Raw genomic sequence first — 9,362 nt, forward strand, 5'->3', positions numbered from 1 at the left:
CCTACCAACAAATATGTAAGACAAATTGAGTTGCATGCACCCAATACCCATCACAATTATAGCAGGCCAAAAAAGAAAATTAGTCATTTGGTGGCATAATTGGAAATGTGCCTTGCTTGGTCTCTGGTGTCCCGGAGGGTTCTGCTCATTTGTGGTGGCATGCTAGGCTGGTTAATTCTTCTTTTAATCAGTGGCAAACTGCAGAATCAGGATTTTTCTCTGCTATGTGTTTGGTGCAACTTGCAGTAAACTTTCTTTTTCACCATCTATGTGCAATCAAAAGTGTTGATTTGTGATATAAAATATAAAGTTTTTTTGAGCTGATCAAAAGAAATACACAAAGTTGTACACATTGTAAATTTTATAGTAAAGGAAGTAACTTGAGATTGTCAGACTGCCATGCCCCGATGATGACTAGTTTCAGGCAGAGAAGTGATAAAATGGACTGCAGAGCAAGAAATATTAATGTAAAAAAGAAAAGAAATCTGTACCAGTGATGAGATTGAAATTGAGGCATTAAGATAGCAAAGAGAGAAGACTCAATCGTGCATCTGAGGCAGCCATAATTCCACAATCACGTGTCTCAATGACTTGACAGCACTTGAGAGACAATGCCTGTGACCCAGTTGCAAGATTCCAATTAGCGGGGTGTATGCAACAGTTGAGATGAAAAGGGAACAGGGTCTTTACAGAGCTCCAGGGCCGTCTGATTACTGCCTGAAAACAAGAGTCTTTTTGCCCGTGACAAAGAGAAGACCGTCACAGAGGGAGAGCAAAGTCCCAGCTGTTCTCATTCTCTCCAGGCTGAGGATTTTCAAGAGCTCATCTCAGCTTCGCCTGCCTGCTTTCTTATATTTCAGATATTCTGGAAAGGGCATAGTGGACCAGTCACACTAAGACACTTTTCATATGTGTCTTATGTGCTGATAAGCTGTCGCAAATTGTCTTGACTATGGAGAAGTCTGGATCTTGCCTGCGACTGTACTGCAAACTGAAATGCAGAATGCTTGTGATCTAACAGTATCCTCCAAGATATTTTGAGTCCTAAACCAAATAGAAAATAATACTATGAAACGTAGTGATAGCATTTACAATATATTACAGCATATGAAGTGTTAAAAAAATGATAAAGTCAATATTCCATGAACATGTAAAAATTTCTCTAACCATGTTTAAATGTAGGGCAGCATGGTGGCAGAGTGTGTGGTGCTGTCACCCCACAGCTAGAAGACTCCAGGCTCAAGTCTCTCTTGTGCAGTCTGCAGGCTCCCCCCCTTGCTTGCCCCCCCACCCCCACCCCCCCCAAAAAGAAAACAAAAACAAACACTCCAAGGTGTACTAATCATTTAATCATTCCATATTGCCAGTAGGTGTTAGTGTGAGAGTGAGTGGTTGTTTTCTTTTGTGTGGCTGAATAGTGCACCGGTGTCACACTCAGAGTGTCCCCTACCTCTTCCCCACAAGCCAGCTGGAATAGGCCCTAGCAACCCCCCATGACATGTAAAAGTAGAACATGAATGAATGTCTGAATTGTCTGAATGATCTTTGTCCACTGAATTCAAACTTGAACTAAAAGTAGGTTTACTTTAAGCACTAAGAGTTTACAGCTTCTTCTTCTTCTTTTTTTTTTTTACAGCTTTAACAGTCATTTTAGCATTTTTACTATACAACCATCAGGACTTATTTTGCATTTAATACATGATGGATTTTAGCTTCTTTTTTTTTTTAAATATTAGGTGTATGAATTTTAATGCATTTCTGTGTATTTTCCAACCCTCTAAATACCACTTTTCTGAAGTACGGTCTTCTGTGGAGTGTTAAAAATTGTAACTGAGCTGGTCACATGTGGTTTTCAACTAAATATACTAACAAACCCACACATCTAGCTGGGATAAGGCATGAGGTAAAACACTATTGCCACACTAATGGTTTTGTTTTCATATAGTTTTAGGATTGCGTTTCAGTGATTTCCCCATACATTTCAAGGCTGTAAAGATAAATAGTATTTGATAGGCTTAAATAGGTCTAAAGAAGGGGATTTCTGCAAAGCAATTTTCATCCACAGATCACAAAAAAAAAGAAATGATGTATTGTCTCTTTTATGCAGCGAGGCCAGCCTGCGGAGTCGTAGCCAGGCAGAGAATCTCTCTAGGGGGCAAGAAGGCAGCCTGTCAGACAGCTGCATAAAAGGCTTAATCTTCAATCTGCATTTGAAACGTGCCACAAGGGTCAAAGATTACAACACCCTGTGATCATCGCCACGTAATGCATACATTCTTATTCTGTCAGAGCTTGGTAAACATCATCTGACTCGCTGAATGCCAGGCTGACTGAACGAAGGCCTGACGAACATGCTGCAGACAGGAGAGGTGGGCAGCCGTATAGATATGGGATTGCAATGAGGAGGTTAAGATTATCTGTAATCTTCATTTAATATAAATGGACAGTTTAGGCAGCATTTTTCATCTTTATGAAGAAAATGAAAACAGCTGAATAATCAATAATGTGATGTCTAGTTCTTCTGATACGCTGATGTCATTGTATCTCAGTGAAATACAATGACATATACAAGGTATAATATGCAAAACGCTCCTTATTGCTTTGCATTGTAGACCAGGTGAAGTTGCTCCCTGTAACACTGCACCCGTCCCTCCGCTTCCTCCCTCCTCCCCATCGCGACATTAACATTCATGGAGCTACTGGAGTGTGGCGAGCTGAGTACATCAAGCTAACGTCGAGATGCAGGGATGTGGGTATGGGGGAGGGAGGTGGAGTGGAGCACATACACCCCTCCCTCCTTCCACCAAGCAGATAAGGGCTGGTGGATGAAGGGGAGAGGGAGGGAGTGAACGAGTATGTTGTGGGAAAGGTCAGCAGCTAAGGTGCTACATCTTCCCTCATATATCACAATTATTACTGTAGGTCATTGATTGGCAGAAGAATGCTGGAAACAATGACAGGTCCATGTACCATGTTGATGGAGTGGGTAAGGTCAGGCTAGCAAGAAGTTCCTGTTAAAAAATCTCTATGAAAATATATTAAGCATGTTGCTGCCATAAACTTCAGATTTCCACCCTAGCCATAGAGTCTAACAGGTGATACAATGGAAGAGTCCATCAGTGTGAATTTATTAAAAACTACAAAACCAACTAAACCTAATTCGTGTCTTAAACAAACTATCCAGCCAAAAAATGGGCAACATTACATTAGGAAGTCTAGTAGTACTGTAACCAGAAAAAACGTCAGATGACACGTTTATATTTTTAAATTGTATCGCATAAGATTTTGGATTCCATCTAAATGTAAACCTTTGCAGCCAGTGTAGGTAGAGCATCTGACCTGCCAAATAAAAAAAAACAACAAGTAAATGACAGAAATCACTCTGTGTTCTGTACAACCCTAGGCCCAAAATTTAAAACCCTTATAAAGTGGAGATCATAACTAAACATGAAAACATTAAATCTCAAATTTGGGTGTTTGCATATTTTCTAAACCCAGAGCGTTTTAAAAAAACAAAAAACCCCCCCAAAAAAACAGCCCTGAATCGGCATTAAATCAGAATCATATTCATTCATTTATTAACTAACCTACCTCAATTCTTCGTTTATTTTTACTTTTTGTACCAGGAATATCAGTACAAAGCAGTGAGTTTGCGCTCCATTTTTTTATATGTTGGATCAAATTTGAAAGCGTAGAACGACAAAGTACTAAATGAAAACTGTTGCTATAAATCTGTAATTTAAGAAAGTGTTCTTAGAATTCATAATTTGCTTTTGCCTTTTCTTGAAAACATTCTTTACAGTGAGTTAAAGGGCAGAGTTTAGTTTTTGTAAAAGGTTTAGAAAAAGGCATTTAGGTATCAAGCTATCAATACCACATGTCAAAATCAGCAAACTGCTAAAACTAGAGGTCTCAAGCCTCTAGCCTGTACACTCAGGTCTGCAGTGCACACATGCCCAGTTTGCTAATTATGAGTTCTAATATGCACAGTTTTGCTAACTCAGGGTTTAGTTGAATGCAGACATTAGCCCACTCCCGGTCTATTTTGAAAGGTGCACCACATTAAAATGCATGCATTAGAGGCCTATCAGTGGAGCGTGGAAAACCAAGCTCCCTATGGAAATGTTGGTTCACTGTTTGTCATGGGGCCTGTGGACGGATTTATTTGTGACCAGCGTCCTCTGGCTCTGAAAGAGAAATTCATCCAACCAGGGAAATCACTGGCTTGACAAAACACAATACAGACAAGTCACTTGACAACCCTGCTGTCCAATATTTAAATTGCACTGATTAAGATATGTATAAGTTCTGAGACAATAGACAATTTGCATTTGAGGTAAAGTAATACTCAGTAATGCAGAGCATAGCCGTGGCCTATTGATGTATAAACTGTTGAAAGGAATCAAATGAATAGATAATGGTGTTACTTTGCATTATCTTGGCTGTGACACCACTTACATTTCAGCTGAATGTAATTCTAATGAAGCTCTTGAAGGCGTTCAGACTCTGTTCAGTCACTGGAGCAGATGTGTCTCCTTAATGCTGTAAAATTGTGCTGCTTGAAGCTTGAAATAAACTGAAGAAGCAGCTTTCGCCTGCTACACTTGATCAAATGCTAGTTCTTGCAGCACACAGCAGAGGAGGCCTGACCTCGGCAGACACACCAGTGAGGTACTCACCCACCCCCTCTACACTACCCACCACCCCATTACACCCACATTTACATGCGGACATTCTTTGTGTTTGAACATCATCAAGCCTGATTGGAAATATGACAAGCTGTGTTGTGTCTTTGCCTTTGTCTCCAGGCTCCCCAGCAGAACAATTACAACACAAAGTGTGATGTGATGGAATTCAGCCTTGGATGTGTAGCAGTGTGTAAAACCAATGTGATTGGAGGATTGCATGTTGTTTTTGGAGTCCTTCTCTAATGGTAGACATCCATTACAATGATCTCATGAGTATGTATGGGGTCCTCATGTGGATCATGTGTGGAATGTTGTCTCGGAATTTTTTATGCATGACAAAATGTAATAATACCAAGATTTGCTGGGATAGAAAACTCAAAGTACTTCTAACTTAAATGCAAAATTTATTGTCATCATAATCTCCAAAAAATTAGCAGCATGTGAAATTCTGATTAAAATCTTAACGAGCATATCTGCACTGGATTTTGTGAGTGAATGACTTGTCAATATTTATAACAAGAGGAAATCTCCTCAGTACTTGGCCTCACTGATAAGGTGCTGCAAGAAAATAAAGTAGGTGGGGAACTCTCAAATTTCTGTCCTCTTCAACTTTAATCAAAAGTACACTGACATGCTGTAGCTCCACTCCCTCTCTTTCATAATAATGGACTGCTAAAAATTCAGGAGGCAGGCTCCACATCAATCACTCGCCAGATTTGAGTCCAATGCAATAAATATGTAAATGAGGAGAAGCCAATGTCTCGTAGCTTTGAGATCAGCGCATGGAGAGAAAAAAAGAGAAAAATTGTATTAATTGCCTATGGCCACAGGAATCCTATTACTGTGGGCATTGATTATAAAATTGTATGTGTGAATGATTTTCATGCAGAAAGTAGCTACCACGCCTGGAGCAAAAAAAAAAAAAAAAAGTAAGTTAAATTAGTGAATTGGGCCAGATTGTGAAAGAGACGTAAAAGAAACAGCAGTGGCATTAAAGGCCAACTTTCAAGTTCAAATAAGATTTAGTTGAGAAATGAATAGGATTACTATCTCAAATTACAATGAAGCATTATCCAGTTATAATGTTTGTCCTTTGTAATGTTTGAATTAACAGACATCCCAGATTTGCTTTTCTCAGGTTTAAGATCCTCCGTCTCTCAATTTTTAGGTATTCAGGCTCATAAAGCTCAGGAGAAGAGGATGCATTTTATAATCCTTCTTTTTATTTTATTTAAAACTTAGGTGCCATAATGGACTCTGTTCTCTAAAATATTGTAGTTATCATTGTTCTACTCCTAAATCATGATGTAGGACTAATAAAAAGGTCATAAAAAGTCTTTACATTGTGAACTTTTATGTTTTATTCCCACTGTTTCTAACCAGTTGAGCAAAAGTGACCTTTGAACTTCACTGTAAAGAAACACAGTTTTTGATTTTGGTGAATAATCTAATAATAATCCAAACGAGTAGCAGTCAGTCAGCTCAAGGCTCTGCCATCTAATGTTTGACTTCTCAGTTCAGGAAGGTTTAACCTGTATGACACACCCACAAAAAAAGAAATAAAAATTAAAGAAAAGAAAAAATAAATCAGGTCTGGGTGTAAGATTTAGAGCATAAACATACATCTGGAAATTATTACATGAAAACTATGAGCCAATCAGTCCTCAGAGGACAAACAGATTGAGAGCTAGACAGTTGTCGTCAGCTAAATTTAAAAATTGATTTGCTGCCCTAATGTTTGACTTCCAAATCTCTCTCAATCAAAGGCATTTTGTTCAGACAAACAGGGATTAGTTTAACTAACAGATTAACATTATCTCCAAACATCTCAGTTTTTGAGACAGAGGCTTTCATTAGCAGAATATTACAGTTTGTGAAATTTATATACTGTATGTAAATGTATAATAATTGTTTATTGCACATTCTTTTTAATTGCTATACTTTTTAATCGCCATAGCATTAACATTACAGTATTTAAGTAATGTAATGTACATAGAATGTATTGATCGCCATCTTTGACTGCTGTTGTCTACCAGCCATCTACTGTCTTATTCCGTTTTCCGTGCACTGTTCATTTGGGGAGAGTGATAAAAAAAATTCAGTAATGACAATAAATTCAGACCAATGAACAGCTGGCATGTGAAAAAAAGAAAAACAATATCCATTCAATCAAAAATTCATTAAAAAAATCCAATTACCAATTATTAGAATTGTTCATTAAAAAGCTGCTAATAGCACTATGAGCTTGAGGACTGAAGCAAACAAGCTCACGTTGAGTCTATGACTGATGCACTAGTTTTGTGTGATGTGTCTTTTGAAATCTAGCAATAGATTGATCAAGTGCAGTTTAATTTTGTGATGTCAAAGTTTAGTACATATTATCACCAATAGAAATAATTCCAAAATATGATTCCACAAATTTCCAATAACTACAGTTATATTGTATGGATTTCACTTTAAATATCTTATTCATTAGAACAAATGTTATCCAAATGAAGTCACAACAGTAAACTGATTTTGTTCTCAATGAAAGTGATGGTTTAAAAATAGTTGTCTAAAAATTTTCCTGAAATAATTACACCATAGGAATTTAGTTTTGTCAAATATTTTATGTACATTCAAAGTCATGATTTATTTTTTCTCTATTTGTTTTAAAATATCAATAAGCCATATATTTGAACTGGGTAACATGTTGCTTTATTGTCCATTACAGGTACAATTTTTCCAGAACTTAATAATTTAAGGAAATATTTTTCTATATTTGAATTCAGAGGCAAGTGCTTTGGAATTATGTCCATTATTTTCTCTGCTCATACTGACTCACAGCATCAACTCCAACGATCAATTGGTGGGTCATCAAACCCAAACTGAGTCTCAGAACCATCAACAGATACCTATGGGAGAAATTAAACATTCCCGTCCATGTTTTCCTGCATTTTATGCATCATGACCCTGCTCCTCTCTCATGCCCCTCCCCCAAACAACTCCTCTGACCTGCACCGGAGGATTGGTATTCAGCGGTTGTCCTCCTCTGCTTTGTACTTCTCTCACCTCTCCTGACTTGAATATTCACTCCATCATCATTCCCTTCATTACATTTATAAATGACTGTCAGACAACTTTTCAAACTGAATTATTTGGATTATTTACATTATAATCTATCTTCCTGCACCCATGTTTCCTACAATATTCTAAAAAATTATGAGCAAATGGTCAATACTAGAATGCATTATAATCCTCTAATGGGCTACATTACAGACACACAGCTGTCTCTTATGCATCAATATTAAATTTCTATTTATATTACAATGTGTTCTTGTTTTTGTTTGAATACAAGGGACAACATGACCAACAAATGATATTTAGATTTAAACAACAGCAATGTCATGGATTCTTCCATCACGATCTTTCCATAAACTAACAGCTCAATGACATGCAAAATTATCTCAAAATAATACTGATCAGATGTGACTGTTCATTGATTGCTGGCTGGGAGTGTGTTGGTTTTCTTTTTAGTGATAGTCAACAACATAATGAATAGGTGTAGTTTTGGTTGCAGTGGAGATGATACATCATCTTTAAGTAGAGCCTCTCCATAATATTCTGAATCTCTTTATTAAAATGTTTTCAACAGAATCTGGGGTAAATGATTGCAATGAATCATTCAACAACAAAAAAAAAAAAAGGTTTTAGCTCAGAAAATTATAGTTAAATAGCTTAGCTGTGTCAAAATAATGGCGATTGTATGACATGAACCGCCAGAGATTGAATATGAATGTGAATCTTACAAATAACAATGTAGAATTTTGTTAGGCATTTATTTGGCAACAGTTTATCAGTATGCATGATTTTAATGACAATGAACTAGCACAGCGAGTAACCACATTTGTACAGCTACAAAAGTTTGATTTGTTTGTATTAAATCTGAATTGAGAGGTTTTATGATATGCTGATATTTAAACCCCTGAATACTGGAGCTTCAAGTAAACAGTTGACTGCTCTGTAAAGTTGCACATTATTCTGTGTGTGTATATACTGTATATACAGTCGAACTCAGGTCATGATAAAGTCAACTCATTTTACATATAAAAAGCTTTATAAGGTTTCTGTTTGAAGGCAAACATTTGTTGGTAGTGACAAAAATAAAAAATCCAATACCTGACAACTTAATACAAACAAAACCAAGGTCCCCACAGTCCTGAGCTAGATTTTTGGTCAAATGTACTGAAAATAACAATCATGGGCTGTTATGAAATTGTACAATCTTGTTTTACACACTATTGTGAAGCATTTTAAGAACCTCCATTCTGACATTTTGAGGACTATTATCACAAAATGTGGCAGAAAAAAAGATATACAGTATGTGGCAAAAAAATATGCTTGTTTATTGCTTGATCGATGAGGCCGACACTGCATGAGACAAACTCACAAGGACTATTTTAAATATTATTGACTGGCTGGTCAATAAACAATTAGACCAACATACAAATATAGCAATTTATAAATAGTTAATAGAGCTCAACAGTATATAAATAAATATAAATGCATACATACACACATACATACACAAATAGATAAATAGATAAATAAATAGATAAATAAATAAATAAATAAATAAATAAATAAATAAATAGCCTTCAAAATACAGATGTGCGTTGTTCATCATGGGCTGGA

The sequence above is a fragment of the Antennarius striatus genome, chromosome 13 (genome assembly GCF_040054535.1).
Source record: "Antennarius striatus isolate MH-2024 chromosome 13, ASM4005453v1, whole genome shotgun sequence".
NCBI lineage: Eukaryota > Metazoa > Chordata > Actinopteri > Lophiiformes > Antennariidae > Antennarius > Antennarius striatus.